General features: G+C 34.8%; 1 pseudogene; it reads right to left on the bottom strand.

Moving 5' to 3' along the window:
• Positions 1-4,351: 4,351 nt before the first annotated feature.
• LOC144661043 (somatostatin receptor type 2-like) lies at positions 4,352-5,437 on the bottom strand (annotated as a pseudogene).
• Positions 5,438-13,295: the final 7,858 nt, after the last annotated feature.

Here is a 13,295-nt window from a genome sequence, read left to right as displayed (position 1 = left end):
CTAGGATGTAGTTTTATAGTTTTCTGCCATGTGTTGTTTGTTTTAACCGAACGATCTAACGGTTCAGACATTGTGTTGTAAAATTCTTTCCCATCAAACGCAATCAGAAGTAACAATGTAAATTTCATTAAAAAAGCCGTAGATAGAATAATTTTATAAATTTTGCGACTTTTCTTCATCTAAATTAAGGTTTTAAACATAAAATTATGCGCTGCTGCTTTTTTTCTGTTCTTTTACTGAAAACCAATTATAAGCATAAACTCCAGCATTTTTTTAATTTCCACTGACTCAGCAGGTGTTTACACAACATAACTAAAGAATATGCAGATAAAGTAAATCATATGCTATTACTGACGCTGTGTTTTAATGATATTTTTAATTAAAGCAGAAATTGCTTTTCCTTCATTTGCTGAGCCCCATACAGTATTTCAGAATAAATGCCCTCACGCGCAGTTTGTTTTTGCTGAGAGAAGTTAATTAAGTACAACAAAAAAAGAATATTTTAGATATTACATGTAGACCGCTAATTCATTTTATCACCAACAATTTGTAATATTAAAAGTAAAATGAACAGTTTAAACTTAAAACAACATTGTCGTTTTAAGTTATTTTTTATAAGAATTATCGGATAAGTAGAATATGTAAATCATATGCAGATAAACGCTGTGTTTTATATTTTTTATTTGCACATGTTATTGACACCATAAAACAGCTCTATTACATTGCAGATATTACTTTCAACTTATCTATTGTAAACAGTGGTCTGTTATTTTTTTTTGATATTGGTTGGCAAACTGTGACTTAAAATTGGAAGTGAAAAGTGAAAATCAAAAATAAATAATTGCAGAATAAAAATTTGGTGAAAAGTCTTTAAACCAACCGGGGTTTTTATGTTGGTACAGAAATGGACCCGCTTTTTCCCATTGATTTAGAGTTTTGATTGCGTCCAGCAAAAACAATTAGTTTACATGTAATAACTAAAACATCCTTTTTGTTCTTGTACTAAATTATTTTCTTTCAACGAAAACAAACTGCACGTGAGTGCATTTATTCTGTACGAGGTTCAGCGAATAAAGGAAAATCAATTTCTGCCTTACTTAGAAATATCATTAAAACACATCGTAACAGGATATGGTTTACCTTATCTGCATATTCTTTAGTTATGTTGTGTAGCCACCTGCTGAGTCAGTGGAAAGCGCATAAGTTCATGTTTTTAAAAACCTTAATTTAGATGAAGAAAAGTCGCTAGTTTCCCATAATACATCGACACTCAGTTTGAACTTTCTTCCCTGGCATTGAAAAATATAATATATTGAGCATTAATTTTTTTTTCGCTATGGTTTCGCTCGTTTTTTGCTCAACAGTAAATTAATTATGTTTGTATTATGATTTATCTAAAGAAAAATTTGCACGTTAATGATCAAAACGGGACTTGCAAAACACATAAAAGACTGACCAGTGAGAAAATTAATTACGAATTCGATTCAAGCATCTGTCCGACCTCGGTCAGAACTGAAAACAAAATTTTCACCAACATTTCTTAAAATGCCGAACGCAGTAATTCTGACATACTGCGTCGTGTTCTGGGTTGAGGCAACGTTAATCTGCATCGGGAACGCTTTCACTATTTTTGTTTTTTGGAACGAGAGACGTTCTTTAAAACGGGCATGCTATCTTCTACTAAACCTTGCAGTAGCTGATTTTCTCGTGGGAGCAACAAAACTAGTAAATACAACAACTGACTTCATCCATCAGAAGTTCGTCTTTTATGGCGATGTTCCATCGATTTTTGTCGCTATGTTTTCCAGTGTTTCATTGTCCAGTCTGCTGGTTATTTCGTTGGAGCGTGCTTGTGCTGTGGTCTGGCCTTTTCGTCACCGAGTAGTGGGAACTTGTGTTTATGTCATGAGCATAATTATGGTCTGGGCTGCTGGTTTGTGCGTAGCAACGGTGAACGGGTTAACGGCGTTTTACATTGTAAACGACGTCCATTCGAATATCTTTAACTCAATTATGTTTTTTATCTCCCTTTGCTTGATCTCGGTGACCTACATGGCCATCAGAACAAGGATGAGGTGTACTAAATCTACGTGTGCAGTTAAACCTCACAACAGAAAACTCATCGAACAGAACATAAAATTGTCCAAAACTATGTTCATTGTTATCGGATTGTCGTTTGGATTTTGGCTGCCAGCGATAATGATGTATACGATCCTGCTTATTTGTGATGGTTGTTTCACAGGAACTTTATATGTACACGCTTTCTCGTTAGGGGCGGTTTTATGCTTAGCGAACTCTCTTGTTAATCCAATAGTCTACAGTTACAGAATGCCCATGTTTAAAAAAGCAATGAAAAAATTATTGCGAAAGATAGCAGAATAACTTTAAACTAACTTTGCTTGATGACAAGTTGTGTTCTGTTTAGGAGCAATGATCACCAGCATTTTGATGTAAAGATTTCCAAGATTAAATCTCGCTTAATATTAATGTAATAGTGGTCCTGTTAACTGTAAAAAATAGTCAGTTTGTCTTCGTTTACTTATTTTCTTCTATAATAATATTGTCAACAGTAAAATATACAGCATTCCGTGTTTGTCATTTGCACTTTCAGCCGGTTTAGTTTTAACTACTCAGAGTAAGTGTTCTTTTGCCTATTTAAGTTAAATTATTTTATGCTGTGCTATACTCTATGTTTTTGAGCAAAATAAAATGGTTGTTGCTAGGATATAATTGTATAGTTTCTGGCATGTTGTGTTTGCTTTTATCTAATAACGGTTAAGATATAGTGTCACAAATTTTTTGCATATGAACCATACAACCAAACGCAATAGGACGTAGCCATAACTTTATTAAAAATCTATAGGAATAATTTTGGAAATTCTGCATGTCTTTAAACATGTTCACAAAAATGATTTTAGTCCCTCAATGGGGAAAACGGCATTTGACTTGTTTTTATTTATTTTTTTCGGTCTCTCTTATCCCGTTGATTTTATCCCAAATCTTCCTCATCTATCAATCATATAAGAATTGCAAATACAAGTCGTTATTATGTTCATTTACTTGAAATAACATCTTAGAAAAGTCGAAATTTTTAAAAATTCCATGCCCACATAACATTGCCAAAGTAATAAATTTTCTGGCAGTTTTGCAATCTCTAGATTTCATTATTTTCTTCTGTCTAAAACGTCTTTAACTTGCATTGTTCATACATATTTTACATTAAAGCAATGCTTTAATACTGTAAGGTATAGTTTCATGTTTTTGTTGTTGCGTTTTTGAGGGCTTCCATTTTCTAAAGTAAGTGCCATCCTCAGCAAAGAAAGCAGCTAAGGATAATATTCGGTTCTTAAAAAGATTTCTTGATTATTTTAAAGGGGCAGTTCCACCAAGATTTAGTGCAATTTGAAAATCCAATGAAGGTGTTGGTATGAATTGTAAATCCACTCAAAGTGGCCTGGCCTTGCTAAAACGTACTTTACAAATCCTGACAATTGTCAAAACGTGGTTTGGGTACAGGCTGGTAATAAGAGGCGAATATTTTAAGAAATTTTACATGCCATTGAATGTGATAAAAAAAAGAAGATTTTAGTTAGACAATGGAATAAATCCAGTCTTTGTTTGTTTCTTTCTGTTGCCTTCTTATGCTATTCTTTATTTTTATCGCAAATCTTCCTCGTATCTCACCTATAAAAGACTTGAAAGTGCAACTCGTTATTATGTTCTTTCATTTGAAACAAAACCTAGTAAGACGAAATGTAATATAGTTTTTTGGCACTTATGACGAAAATGTCTTTCAATTGCATCGTTCTTACATAACTATCATAAGTAATAGCAATGATTTAAAACATGGGGCATGAGAATGGAAACGATACCAGTCATCATTGGAGCACTTGGAGCTATCAAAAAAGGGACTACAAAAGATAACCTTGCTGGGTACAGCGCATATTTTGAGGAGGGTGTTATCAAGCTAAACACTGGCTATCCTTTAGTGCCCCAGGACCATGGTTTGGTCTCGGCCCTAAGGACTTTAAGCAAACATTACGTGAGAACATAACAATAATTTAAAATCAATAACGTAAGAAGCGCAACGGATTGGTAGCGCGAGCACAAACGAACTTTTGATCTCTGATGAAGGTGAACAGGAAAGTCACCGAAAATTTAGTTTCCGAAAAAACAGATCGGCTTAAGAACCGTTTTAATTCATAAAAGTTCTATCTAAGTAGTTAAAAGTATTTTCTGTTAAAAATCGAGGTAAAATACTGATCTTGCAAATAAAATAAGAGCGGCAAGTTAAGAATGCTTTGCAAATGCTAAAATGAAATTGACAGCTTCAAAACAACATAGGGTAGATTTATCACCTTTTTCACCTTTTTTATTGAAATGCAGAATACAGTATATTCGTGAGACGTAAGGTGAAATAATGAATAATCTATAGTTTGGTGTCATAATATTGTAAGTTATTATCTAGTCTGTCTTTCTTGGAGGCGGTTTTCTCTTGATTACTATTCACATTGCGATTCAGTTTAGAAAAGAATTTCTTGATTTCTGACTTAAACAGTGGCATCCGAAAGGCGTAAACTAGAGGATTAACAATAGAGTTGGCGTATTGGAAAATCTTTATAATACGAATTACATTGTTAGTGTAAAGAGTGTCGATAGTCACAAGCGAACCAACAAAAAACGACATGGTAATAGCAGGCAGCCTGCAACAGATGAGCGAAAGAACTGTAACGATTAACAATGTCTTTGTCAATTTCTTGTTTTGCTGTGCTCGTCTCTCGTTTTTGCCTGCTTCAGGACAAGTCTGACGAGTTTGTATAAAAATGAGAATATATGCTGCACAGATGATAGCTAAAACAACCAAGAAAAATGGACTTGTTATGAGGACGGAGATGTCGCCACGAGAATAAATAAACAAAAAATGGAACAAAAATAAGAGTCCGGCAGTCACCCATACAAATGCCAGAGTGTAGATATAGGTTCTTGTGGGCAATGTACGATGACGGAAAGGCGAACGAACTGCATAAAGACGATCCAGTGATATAACCAGCAAATTAAGCAGTGATGATGCTTCGCAAAACATGTCCGCAGCTCACAAAAATGCCAAATCCTGGTGGGAGCCATTCTTGTAACTTAGACTTGAACACTTCGGGATATGTTCGGAACATCTTCGGAATACTTCGGACATCTTAGAGGATCTTCGGAAACCTAAATTGGTCCGTACAGTTTTCACTTGGCGGTTTACAGTAAATGAAATGCTGATTGCCACCAAGAGATCAGCAAATGCTAAGTTTACGAGAAGATACGACGTACGTTTTAACTCGGATCGGTGCTTCCAGAAAACGAGGATAGTAAAAATGTTACCCAGAAGAGTTAAAACCGCTTCGATGAGGTAAATCACGCAAAATATCAGGGTTGCTGTAATTTTTAAATCCATTTCTTCAAGATAAGTGATAAAATTGACTTGTTAAGCTGTGTGAGAGCAAATTATATTTATAACTGTGATCTCAGAGAGGAAATAATTTGAAATGCGCACGTGCAAGGTTGATTTCTGTAACGGATTCACTGTATGCAAAAATAGGCCTTTTATCGGAAAGAAGATTTTTCTTTTTCAGCTGTAATCTGGCGCTCTTCCCAAAGCACAAAATTAATGGATGTTTTTCCAAGTAAATTTACAAGACAATGACAGTTTTTTAATTAAAATCTACTGTAATACATCATAGATAGAATAGAATAGAATAAAGTTTATTGAGTTCCCCAAGGGATCTTCATACCAGTTTACAAGATTTTTTAAATAGAAAAATGTTAATAATTTACATGGTAAAAATTAAAATAAAAAACTACAATAAAACATTACTATAACTACAATTCAATAATATAAAGATATACCTCTGAGTGACTTACATTCAATCTAAGATATACCTCTGAGTGAAACCAATAATTGATGGCCTATTGTTAACACTTATAATTAAGAAAACTTCGTAAATTAAACATAGCAATGCTCACACAACTCAAAGTGTTTACTTCTTGAAATATTGACTCCAAAAGGTGAATAAAACGCACAATTAAATTTACATTGTTCGTTTCTCTAGAAAATCCTTTATAAAATAATATAAAGTAAAAAAGGAATAAACCACTTGAAATATTGCAAGGCTTCATACGGTTCAGTTGGTGGGGCAACGTACCGGTATTGCAAGCTCGAATTCCGTTGCAGTCTTGTTTTTTTTTTCTGGTACACTTCGTTTCAGTTATATAATGTTGTGTTTGTTGAAATTATAATGATAAAAATTCTGTAGTTATATAACATACTAAGAATCTAAATGTTGTACTGATGAAGTTATCCAGTGGCAGGGAGGTGGATTTGAACCCGGAACATCCGGATTACAAGTCCAGCGCCCTACCACTAGGCCACGCTGCCTCCGCTCAAAATTAAAAAATTTATATAAAATTTTAAACTTATTTTTCCTCCTTTCCTCTTATAAAAATTTTTACCTTCCTTAAAAAGGGATTTAATAAAAAAAATGGGTTAAAAAAAAATTGCCAAAAAACCGTAATACACAAACCGACACTTCCAAAATAAGTTAGGGCATGCATAAAATACAATATACAACACTATAATTGGAAGCCAACAAATAAGCGATAAACCTACAACTATGAACAACGTTTTTGACAGTTTTACGTTCCGTTCCATATTTCTTCTGTTTTGACTGTCAAAAAATGGAAGAGTACGCTTCAGTCGATTACGCATAATTATGTAACTTGCACAGACAACAGAAATACTCAGCAACAAAGTTATACTGATTGCTATTGTGGAAAGTCGAGAATCCACAACCTGTTTATAAGACGGTAAAACGTACAGCACTGCCACGCAGATCCCAGCTGACCAGACGAATGCTATACCGCCAAAATAAACACGAGTGTTCAATGTTCTGTGACGCAGTGGCCAAAGTACGGCGTAAACGCGTTCCAGTGAAATAACCGCGAGAGAAAACACAGAAGTAGTTGAAAACCAAATCGTTAAGGATGTCAGAACGTTGCTTTTGTGGTTAGTACTTCTACCGTAACTTGGCTCAATGAAAAGAAATGGAACCGAACGAGTTGCAAGTGATGTTAACTCCGCCACGCCGACCAGTAGATCCGCGATTGTGAGGCTGAGCAGAAGATAATATGTCCGCTGTAAACTGAATCTCTTTCGCCAAAACACAAAAATGGTAAATGCGTTTCCGATGCAAATGAAAATAGACTCGATTGAAAGCAGGACAAAAAAGACGACAAAGACTGTACGAGACATTTTTTCCTTAGAGAATATTTTTCGATAAGGTAAGGTGAGGGGTATTTATGATTATCATAAACTGAAATTTGATTTTGCAGAGTCAGTTAAGGTTGGCATAATAGAGAATGTCAGATTTTTAATTAAAGTTTGCTGCAGTGTTATAGCTAAACCCCTACATGGTAAATTGTCTCTTTATTTGCAATAAAATGAAGTACAGAGTGAATTGATCATTGCAGGAGATTGTTTTTGAGGCGTCATAACTTCCAGCTGTGAACAGTAAAATACACAATTCGTATTGAGCCTCGAAAAAAGTCATTTTTTATCACTCCCAGCTTTTCAATTCACATCAAAGCTGTTCGTAACATTTTTGGATTGCGGTTCTTTCATAAATGAAACCGCTGTCAAAATTTAAAATAAGAATAAAACGACTAAAGCGCCAGTGCCGCCTATGAACATCAGCTATGATTACTTTCAACGTAATAACATCTTTAAGTCAGCTACTAGAAAACAACAACAACAATAGCTTTGTTTTCAAATTTATGAAAATTCAAAATCAGAAAATAAAATTGTTTTGTATTAATCTTATTTCTCATGCCGAAATGCAACAATAAAGGTGGATGTTATTTCAATTTCAAATAATTTATCATAATATTAATTTAGCAGTTACTTTCTTTGAATTATGATTAAAAACTATTTTAGTGTAGCTTAGAGTAAAATTCTGTAAACTATATTTTCGAGTTCAAAACTTGCTGCGTATAATCTGATAGACTATGATTACTTTAACGTAATATTTCTTAAACAACTTTGAGTCAGCTACTAGAAAACAAACCTAACTTAGTTAAAAAATCAAATCGTGATTGAAAAAACAACAACAATAAGAAAGAACAAAGCCAAAACAGAAAACAAAATCTGTGGGATACTGTCAGCTGAACATGATGTTATTTCTCATGCCGAAATACAACAACAAAAACTGGATATTATTAATATTAATAATTTATCACACTTCGGCAGTTGTTTTTTTGCGGGCCCAAGAGAGGCCCGCAACCCTTATCTTGACAGTGACCAGCAGATTGCGTATTACGCGTGCGCGCCGCGCTGCAAACCGGAAGTTAAAAATTTTGTTCTTCCACTAAGAACGATCGGAATGCAAAAAATGTGTCAATCACGACAGTTTGTCGTAACACCGGAAGAGAAAAATCTTGTCTCCAATAGCGATAAGAATGCGAAAAATCAACAGTTTGTCACATTAGATCGAGGCTTCTGTCTTGCAGACATTACGTTTTGCAGACGTTGTTTTATAGGTGTTGCTTTTGAGAAGATCTGCTGTGATTGTATCGCAGATAAACTACGGCAAAGCGAATGATTCCAACAACGGTTATTCTAGAGAAATTCCTTATAACACTGACAACAAAGCGAGTTTGCCGACGGAGAAAAATCACATCTCAATTTACACCGCGTGCTCGACTACACTGCACAAAACTGTCAATCAAAAAAACAACTCTGATTGGTTCGCGGCAATAGGAAACGATAAAAAACATTCGTGACTTAAGCGTGACGCGTTACTAGACCTTAGTTGGAATAATTTTCTTTTGTCCAGTGATTTAAAAACACTTCCCTCCCAGTACCTTCTCTTAACTGCATCGAGGCCCGCACTTTCTAACCTGTGGATACTACTAGTAAATATCAATAAAAACTCTTTAGTGTAGCTTAGAATTAAATTTTGCAATCTATAATTAAAGTGTTGTGTCACTTTAAATTCTAATCTAATTCATCTAATGCTCCTAAAAGAAGGTCTTTTACAACAAGATTAATCAGTAGAAGACTAGTTCGTTTCAAACTGTGTCTTCTAGACCAGAAAGCGTAAATAGTGAATGCATTTCCAACCAACATTATCAACGCCTGGAGTTCATTTATGACGCAGAAAACAATTACAATCCCTTTTAACATGCTCAGTGTCCGTCTAGGAAGGCCGCCTTCTTTAGTTGAGGACTGAAGCCGGTTCAGAGTGTGCTTCAATCAGTAAGTGCAAAGCAAACAGTAGTTTGTTTTTGTCAAGTTTAATTAAAACAAAAGTTAGCTTGTACAGTAACATAAAAAGGAGTGGACTTTTAATTTCCAGCGCAGTTTGCGCGCGCGCTGCAGACGCACGCGATCGGAGCCCCATGCCTTAAAAAATTTGGTAAATCCACCAAGCTGAATAACTTTGGTTGCCAATGGATTGTCCAACCGTACACCCATGCGCACGCACACACGCACGACTTGTTTGGATGAGGACTGAAGCCGGTTTTCGTCAAGTCAACTTGATATTATCAGTCTAACAAAAGAAGTCATTTCGAGCCTCTAGGAAATTATTACAAATAACAGTTGTATAGCAATAAAAAGAAACATGAATTTATACTGAGGGGCAAACTATAGAGTGTACCTTAATCAGTAAATACAAAGCAAACAGTAGATTGTTTTTTTAAATTTTAATTAAAACACAAGTTAGCTTGTACAGTAACATAAAACGAAGTGGACCTTTCCAGCCGAACTCCCGCCCACCGCAGACGCACGCGAGCGAAGCCCCACACCTAAAGAGATTTGGTAAACCCATCGAGCTGTCAATTGACTGACCAACCGAACACAACCTTAATTTCAAAACGATAATCGTTAGGCCTGTGGACGAGTCGCTCTCGATTTTGTTTCCTACGAGTTGTACACGACTTTTTACGCAAAAACATTTTCGGTTCGTTCTGAGAGTTACTTGCCGTAGAATTTTATAAGAACACTGCATACCTTCAGATTTTTTTTCTGTTGAAAAAATGAATTGAATCTTTCATTTGATTTAAACGAGTGATTGTAGGAGGAAAAATCACGGATAAACGGTAAACATAATTTTACATTTTTTGACATCCATCTTAAGCTTTAAGCTTAGCAAAACTTAAAACCGTGAAACATTGATCTTGGTCCATGTTTAAATAATTTATATTTTTTTTCTTTAAGCTTTATTTTCAAACTGGGAACTACTTATTATTTAATTACGGATATAATGTATGCTGCGCAACGAGGCTTCCTAGAACTTGGCCAACTGTACTTGTACATTTTCTCCATGTCCATGAACTCTAAACAATGTTCGCAAAGCTTCCTTAAACATGGGCATTCTGTAGCTGTACACGATTGGGTTAATAACAGAATTGGCCAAATGTAAAGCCGTTACTATCGGCATAATCGTTTCGACTTCCAAAATACAGTTAGGGCACACATCAAAAACAGTGTACAAAAGTACAGCTGGAAGCCAACAAATGAGCGACAAGGCTATAACTATGAACAACGTTTTTGACAGTTTTGTGTTTCTCGCCAGATTTCGTATTTTCTGACTGTCAAAAATTGGAAGAGCGCGGTTAATTCGATTATGTATAATCATGTAACTTGTACAGACAACAGATAGCGACAGCAGAAAAGTTACATTGATTGATATTGTGGAAGGTCGAGAATCCACAACTTGCTGAAAATACGGTAATATGAAAACCACTGCCACGCAGATCCCAGCTGACCAAGCGAATGCGATACCACCAAAATAAACACGAGTGTTCAATGTTCTGTGACTAAGCGGCCAAAGCACGGCGCAAACGCGTTCCATCGAAATAACGGCGAGACAAAACACAGAAGTACTTGAAAACAAAATCGTCAAGAATGAAAGAATGTAGCTGCTGTTATAAATTTGTCTGCCGCGACTTGGCTCAGAGACGAGAGGAGCCGAACGGGTTCCAATTGAAGTTATTTTCACGATGCCTACCAGTAGATCCGCGACTGTGAGGTTGAGCAGAAGATAATAAGCCCGCTGTAAACTGAATCTCTTTTGCCAAAACACAAAAATAGTAAATGCGTTTCCGATGCAAATGAAGATAGACTCAGTTGAAAGCAGGACACAAAAGACGATGAAGACTGTAGGAGACATTTTCTCCTTAGGGAATACTTTCTCGAGAAGATGAGTTGAGGAGTAGGTTTATCATAAAGTGAAATCTAATTTTGCAAAGTCGATTAAGGTAAGTTATTACTTTGCCCACGCACATTAATACGAACTGTTGACACTGCGTTGACAAGAAAGACAATGACAGCTTTTTAATTAAAATTTGTTGCAGTATATTACGTATACCCCTTCGTGGCGAATTGCCCATTTATTTGCAATTGAATGAAGTGCACAATGAACCGAGCACTGGACAATCTAAATATTCAAATTCAATAGATGCATGTCAACAGGAATTTCTTTTCAAGGCATTACACAATTCGTACTTAGCAAACAGCAATTTGGGTTTTTTATTTAAATACAAGATAGCGCGGTATGAGGAAAAGGGTTTAATTTTAGCAAGATGAATTTTTGCATTACTGAGAAACTCGAAAAATCGTAATAAAATTCAGTTCAAATATTTTAAGGAACCTTTTGACTATAAAGGAATGACATTTTGTGGTTATAAGGAAAGCTTTCTGTATTACCAGCTTTTTAAAAAACCTGAGCTACATTGACTTATTAAAATTATCTAGACCGTATTTTCTAAAACGAAGATGCAGTAATCAATCATTCCTTATACCGAGTATATATATTTTAAGAACGTCCTGTCGTGTATTTTACATCTGCCTGACAATCCATTCATGTCAATTGCTAGATTCTTTAGAAATAAGACACAAATAAAAGAAAGAAAGAACAATGTAAAAGCTTCCGTCGGTAGTTCCTATGTCATTAAACTCTTCCTAACTTATTGGATTGGTGTTCTTTTGATGAAACCGCTGTCAGAAATAAAATATAAGAATACAAAATACCAAAGCGTCAGTGCCGCGTATGTAAAATAAATTAAGATAACTTTCAACATAATATTTCTTATACAACTTTACGTCAGCTACTAGAAAACAGCAGTAGCTAAGTTTTCAAATTTATGAAAATTTTAATCCTGGTTTAAAAACAACAGTTCATCAAAGGAAAAACCAAAAACAGAAAATAGTGTCGTGTCAGCAGAAGATAATCTTGTTCCTCATCCCGAAATGCAACAATAAAGCTGGATGTTATTCTCATTCACTAGAAAACTAAACCCAACTTAACTTAATGGTTTAAAACAACAACAATAAGAAAGAGCAAAGTAAAAACAGCCGAAAACAAAATTCCGTGGGACTCTGTCAGCTGAACATAATCTTATTTCTCATGACGAAAAGTAACAATAAAGCTGGATATATTTTCAATTATAATTTATTACCTTATATCAGTTAGTTTTTCTAATTATATGAAGGAAAATCATTTCAGTAAAGCTTACAATTAAATTCTGTAATCTACAGGTCAATGTTTAACTCATTAAAGTGTTGTGTCACTTTAATTTCCAATCTAATTTACCTTCTCTTCATCAAATGAAAACCACGGGCAAAATTTGGTGATCACTTTTCTATATTGTAAACAACTGTCAGGAAGAAAGCTAGTCTAAAATTTACATTAAAAAGACAACTAAGTTCAACTGTTTTTTTTTTAAGATTATGTGTACGTTTTACAAAATATAGCCAAGAAAGAATGGCCAAAGTACCATACGTTTTTGAGTTTGTCACTTACTGTTATTTTCAGTTTTATTTTCACTGGTTTTATTTTCTGCAAGGATTCTAATGACCTCTGTAATATTTCGCCACTAAATTTAACCGGTGTAATTGTTGTCCAATTCAAAGACACTGTACATGTATGTGTAAATTGTTGTTGGCAAGCGTGATTGTATTGAAAGGTTTCCATCAAGGTCTTTTACCGTTTAGCAAAGGCTCTACGGATAAGTTTCAAGTTCGTAAACAAACAAATAAACAATATTTGCATCCCTGCAACCACTTCAAAAAGTTATGACCTGTTTGAAATTAATTTTATTTTTTTCACATTTTCATAAATATCATCCAATTTGTTGAGGTTTATTTTCCAATTCGATACGTTCGATATTTCCAACATAATACTGAGGTTAGTGGACTATATATAGACCTAGCCATCACCTATCTGCTGATATTAATTAATTCCCATTTCATTTTT

Source organism: Oculina patagonica, chromosome 7 (assembly GCF_052425735.1).
Source record: "Oculina patagonica isolate OP01 chromosome 7, crgOcupat, whole genome shotgun sequence".
Classification (NCBI taxonomy): domain Eukaryota; kingdom Metazoa; phylum Cnidaria; class Anthozoa; order Scleractinia; family Oculinidae; genus Oculina; species Oculina patagonica.
The sequence above is the reverse complement of the archived record's forward strand: the minus strand, read 5'-3'. Positions and strand labels throughout refer to the sequence as shown.